Source organism: Mus caroli, unplaced genomic scaffold (genome assembly GCF_978045245.1).
Source record: "Mus caroli unplaced genomic scaffold, Mus_caroli_1 scaffold_11, whole genome shotgun sequence".
In the NCBI taxonomy this organism is placed as follows: Eukaryota; Metazoa; Chordata; class Mammalia; order Rodentia; family Muridae; genus Mus; species Mus caroli.
In genome coordinates, this window is record NW_028227266.1 from 24,073,005 (window position 1) to 24,079,326 (window position 6,322).

At 44.0% G+C, this 6,322-nt stretch overlaps 1 pseudogene; it reads left to right on the forward strand.

Moving 5' to 3' along the window:
• Positions 1 to 3,437: 3,437 nt before the first annotated feature.
• Positions 3,438 to 4,059, forward strand: LOC110301489 (small ribosomal subunit protein eS6 pseudogene; annotated as a pseudogene).
• Positions 4,060 to 6,322: the final 2,263 nt, after the last annotated feature.

Here is a 6,322-nt window from a genome sequence, read left to right on the forward strand (position 1 = left end):
TTTAACTCAAATCAGTCATAATTCCTGACCAGTGAATTATATAACCTTCTTTATTCTTTGTGAGTGTAAGCTTCAAATATGTCCATCATCATTAAAAATAAAAAACAGTAAGGTGGTTTTAAAATGTGTTTCCTAGGTCCTAATCCAAATAACCATAATTCTTATTCAGAACTGGGTTGATTTTTATTCTCAGTGAACACATAGCACAATATACTGTGAAAAAATCCATTTACTCTATTTTTATTATTTATTTATGTTTTTTTAAGATTTATTTATTTATTATATGTAAGTACACTGTAGCTGTCTTCAGACACTCTAGAAGAGGGAGTCAGATCTCATTACCATGAATGAATTTATGAAATTCCTAGGCAAATGGTTGACCTGGAGAGCATCATCCTGAGTGAGGTAACACAATCACAAAAGAACTCAAACAATATGTACTCACTGATAAGTGGATATTAGCCCAGAAACTTAGAATACCCAAGATCTAAGATACAATTTGCAAAACACATGAAACTGAAGAAGAACGAAGACCAAAGTGTGGACACTTTGCCCCTTCTTAGAATTGGGAGCAAAACACCCATGGAAGGAGTTACAGAGACAAAGTTTGGAGCTGAGACAAAAGCATGGACCATCTAGAGACTGCCATATCCAGGGATCCATCCCATAATCAGCCTCCAAACGATGACACCATTGCATTCACTAGCAAGCGTTTGCTGATAGGACCCAGATATAGCTGTCTCTTTTGAGACTATGCCAGGGCCTAGCAAACACAGAAGTGTATGCTCACAGTCATCTATTGGATGGATCACAGGGCCCCCAATGGAGGAGCTAGAGAAACTATCCAAGGAGCTAAAGGGATCTGCAACCCTATAAGTGCAACAACATTATGAACTAACCAGTACCCCGGAGCTCTTGACTCTAGCTGCATATGTATCAAAAGATGGCCTAGTCGGCCATCACTGGAAAGAGAGGCCCATTGGACACACAAACTTTATATGCCCCAGTACAGGGGAAAGCCAAGGTTAAAAAGTAGGAGTGGTTGGGTAGGGGAGTTGGGGGGAGGGTATGGGGGACTTTTGGGATAGCATTGGAAATGTAATTGAGGAAAATACCTAATTGAAAAAAAAAGATTTATTCATTTATTATATGTAAATACACTGTAGCTGTCTTCAGACACTCCAGAAGAGGGAGTCAGATCTCATTATGGATGGTTGTGAGCCACCATGTGGTTGCTGGGATTTGAACTCCGGACCTTCAGTCGGGTGCTCTTAACCACTGAGCCATCTCACCAGCCCTATTTATCTGGTTTTTATTGATTCTTTGTGAGTTTTACATCATGCACCCCAGTCCTACTCACCTCCCCATCCCCTCCTGTCTGTCCTCTACCCTTTATAACCTTCCCCCAAATAAAAGCAACAAATAAACAAGACAAACCATAGACAACATCTTGATATGGAAGCTGTAGTATGTCACAGTGTGTCCCACAATATATCCCTCTTTCCACACATCTTCACTTGCAAGTGTTCATTGCAATGAGTCATTTGTCTGGTTTGAGGTCTCTGGCCTCTGTGGCATCATAAACATTAAATCCTCAAAAAGACTCCTGATTATCCTGTTCTTGCCCTGTGACGTGGAGATCTTGCAGGTTTTGATCAGCAGGACCAGCCCTTTCACACACCCCAACAGTTCACAGATGATGTAGATGTTGGGACGAGCCAACTAAGAGTCCTGGATCTAGGCCTATGTGCTAGCTGAGCAGGTCAGCCCACAGACTCTCCCTTATCTGCAACAACAGGGCAAGCTCTCCAACACTGTTCAGTCTAGCCCACTCAATGGCACCATTCGTAGGAGGCAGGGTCAACTCTCCTGCTCTCATGCCCTTAAGGCTGGGCCATGGGCACTGATACCTCCAGAGCCCAGTCGAGGTATGGGGCCCACTCTTCCAAGTGTTGCAGCCTATGAGGGGCTGGGTCAATTCTCCCACTCTCATACCCTTGTGGCTGGCTCACTGAAGCCTTTACCATTGGGCCAGCTCCACTGTATTGCCCAGGTGAGGTGCAGGGCCTGTTCTCTTGCCAGTGAGGGGCAGGACCAGCTCTCCCCACCAGAGATAGAAAGAGGCAAGTCAGGATTGAGGGCAAGGAGAGCATCATCCCTATGCCCACTCCACCTCACAGCAGACAACTGGCAAGGCCAGCTCTCCTGCACTCACACCCAGTGGACAAGCTCACCCCTGCCCACTCTACCAGGGTAGTTCTATTATTACTCCCAAAGAACACACAGGGCCATCTCTCCCAGTGATACAGCCAATGAGGGGCAAGGCCAGCTCTCCTGCTCTCATGAAAGCATGACCCTGGGGCCAGCTCTCCCAACGTCCTCAAGTGGCAAGGAGTGAGGAAGTGGAAGCTCATCACCTCATGACAGAGGAGTGGTGGGACCAGCGCCCTTGCTCTCACCCTTGGGTCTGGCTCACTGTGCCCTATCCACCAGACCCAGCTCCATTGTGCTGCCTGGCCAAAGTATTGGTGAATAGTCAGTGGAGGGGAGGGGCAGCTCCACAGGGCCCCTGGACATCCACATGGTTTCTAGTGGTAAGATGAAACACAGACAACAGCCCTCAGGAGCAGATTGAGAAAGTCTTTACTATGGCCTCACAACAGACTATTATTCCTCTCCTCTTTCATGTCTCCATCTCCCTTTACAAGGCTCAAACTATTCTGCTTCCCTTTCTCTCCTATCTGTCTATCACTCACTTGCACACTGTAGTAGCTCTTGATACAGGTAGGCTACTGGGCTGGTGGACCTCTGGGTGACCTCCTCTGTCCTCACCCTGTGGCATGGAGGCCAGTGGTCCTCTAAGTGTCTACACTCCACCATGTGTAGCATGGTGGGAGGCAGGGCTCTGTGTGTCTACAGCCCACCATGCAGTCGGTTGGCTAGATCTCTGGATGTGTCCTGGCCTTACTTTTAACCTCCACTGCCATCAGCACAGCCATGAGTACTGTGATGACCTCCATGTTACTGACTTCAGTACAGCAGCCAGAGGTTCCAGACCTAGGCAAGTCAGGCATTTTTCTGTTTTAGGTGTTTTTGGTAGTGCTAAGAGAGCTTTGATGAACCCAAGGGCTCATGCCTGCTAGGCTTGTGTTCTTTTGATTAGAATTCCAAGGCTTGTAAATTTATTGTTTTACATTTAAATGTATGATCCTCACTGTGTCTGTCTCCTCTGCTTAAAGCCTACCCTAAAGTATTACATTCCACTTGCTGTTTCCTTGTTAGGTAGCCCGGTGAAATGTTAGCAGGCTTATAGGTCACTAAGATTGGATTCCCCAATTATGATAGTTAACTGTTTCCAAAGGCAGTAAGTAAAACTGGAGAAGCTGATTACTGATGCAAAGCATGAGATCTGAGCATATATGATCCTGGGTGGAGTCATGACATTTTACACTGTCCAGAATTGCATCCATGGTGGGAATAACAAACAAGGTTTTCCCATGAAGCAGGGTATTTTGACCCATGGTAGTGTGTGCCTGCTGTTGAGTAAGGGGCACTCTTTTATAGACCAGGGAGAACTGGAGAGAGGAAACACAAGTCTGTTTGTGGATCCATTGTGAATGCCAATCTGAGTGGTCTAAATTTGGCTATTGTAAAAAAAAAAAAAATAGAGAAGATGTTTCTGGAATGACAGCTACTACTATGCCTTATTGGTTGGGACCTAAAAGAGCTAGTAGAATCTGAAAGCTTTTTAATCTCTCTAAAGAAGATCATGTCTGCCAATATGTTGTCAGAAAGCCCTTAAACAAAGAAGGTAAAAAGCCCAGGACCAAAGCACCCAAGATTCAGAGTCTTGTTACGCCACATGCCCTGCAACACAAATGTTGATGTATTGCTCTGAAGAAGCAACACACTAAGAGGAACAGGAGACTGCAGAATACACTAAACTTTTGGCCAAGAGAATGAAGGAAGCCAAAGAAAGAAAAGCACCAAGAACAGATTGCCAAGAGATGCAGGCAGTCCTCCCTGAGAACTTCTACTTCTGAGTCTAGTCCAAAATGAGTCTTTAAGAGTAACAAATAAATAATCATACCTTGAAAAGTAAATAAATAAAGAAATTACTAGGCCTTTGAACAGTGTTTTGACATCTGTGGATAGTTACTAGGACACGTAGGGAAATGTTCTGACTGACTGCAGAGCAGCTGTCAAGAGTGGAGTTGGGACTGAAGCCTACAGCCTTATTAAAAACTGAGTGAAATGTGTGCAAGGTGGTAGTATGAGCTGAATCCTGCATTTTGGAGGCAGAAGCAGGCAGATCTCTGAATTCCAGGCCAGCTAGAGCTACATAGTGAGACCCTGTCTCAAAAGCAATGCAAAAACAAACAAACAAACAAAACAAAAATCTAGTAAAAATCAACAACAACCTTCTGAAAGTATTTAGCTGAAAGCATTTATATACAGAATCTGAAATAAAAATTTAATAATATGTTTTGGGTTTTGTTGTTATGGTTTTTTGAGACAAGTTTTCTCTGTGTAACCCTGGGTGTTCTGGAACTTGCTCTATAGAACAGGCAGGCTTTGAACTCAAGAGATCTGCCTGCTTCTACCTCCCAAGTGCTGAGATTAAAGACATGCACCACCATGGCCCAGCTAATGTTTTGTTTTATTTTGTTTTTTAAATGAAACAAGTTGTCAAAAGCAGTTCTATGGTACTTCAAATCGTACTTCCTTGTTGGAACAATAGTAAGAGAACAATTTGTACTCAGGTTTTCTCTCAGAAGTGAATTTGAGAATTGGAAGTGGGCACCAGGTCAAGAGAGACTACAGTTCCCATGCTCTCCTACGCTCTTCATAGTGCCCTATGGGCACATGGCACAGAGAAAGCCACAACCTTTCTTCTGGAAATCAGGCTTGCTAGTTTAACCTACAAATTTAGTGTCTGGTCTGACATCTATAACCCTCACCCAAGTCGGGCTAAGTCAAGTGTATATGTAGTTCAGAGATGTACTAAAACATGGTGGCACTGGGCTGGCTATGCTGCATAGTGTAATCCCATGACTCCAAAAGTTGAGGCAGAAGGTTCCAGGATAACTTGGGTTATATAACAAGGTATGTGATCAGTCTAGCATATCCAGCATATGTGACCATGTCTAAAAAAAAAAAAAAGCTGGAAAGATGGCTTATAGACTAAGAGCAACGGCTGTTGTTCCAGAGGACCCCAGGACCAATCCCTGGAGCCATACGGCAGCTCACAACCATCAGTAACTTCAGTTCTAACACTGTGCTCCCCTACCATGGGCCTCTGCAACTGTACGCCAGCCCTAATTAAATGTTTTCCTTTATAACAGTTGTTATGGTCATGGTGACTCTTCATAGCAATAAAACCCTGACTAAAACAGTTGCCATGATTCTCTATATGTCTGCTTCCTTCAGGTTGGACCTGATCTTTGTCTTGAAGCAAAGCAGCAGGGCTGACTTATATCAGATATTCAAGAGTTGAGGCTTATGAACATTCCCTCTTCAAAGAAAGGAGGTACTAAGACTCCTGATCCTCATGAGGCCTCTCCCTCCCAGAAATTCTCACACCACCAAGTAAAAGGTTAAACAATTATGTGGCTTTGATACCAGAATAATAGTGGCTTTATAAAAAGAATTAGAAAATATATCCAGCCAACCTTGAAATCAAGGAAGGCCTACTCCATGAGATGGAACCCCATACCTGATACTGCTAAGTCATTAAGTAACAGAGACTAGCTAGGTCATGGACTTAGGGAGAAATCTACTACGATTATTCTAAGTGAACATAAAAAATGACTCCTAATGACATTCTGGTAGACACAAAAGTCAGTTTCCACTCAGTCCACACCAGAGGAGTTGTTCTTTGAGGTAGATGAGGATTACAGAGATCCACAGCTGGACAGTGCAGAGAGTGAGAGACTTTGGAGTTCTTATCCTTGAGAAGGATACCCTCATCAAACCCCTCCCCTCAAGGCTCAGGGATCTATGCAGAAGAGGAGGCAGAAATATTTTAAGAGCCAGAGATGGTGGATAATGCTAAGCAAAAAAAACCATTTTTTTGATACAGCAGGGTTCAGACACATGTGAACTCAAAGGCTATAATAAGTCAAGCAAGATAAAAATTTATGTATGGAGAAGGAGGAGGAAGAGGAAAAAGAAGAGAAGAAGGAGGAAGGGAGGAAGACAAGGAGAAGGAGGAGGGAGGAGGAGGGGGAGAAGGAGGAGGAAGAAGAGGAGGAGGAAGAAAAGGAGGAGGTTAAGGAGGATGGAGGAGGAAGAGGAGGAGGAAGAGGAGGAGAAAGAGAAA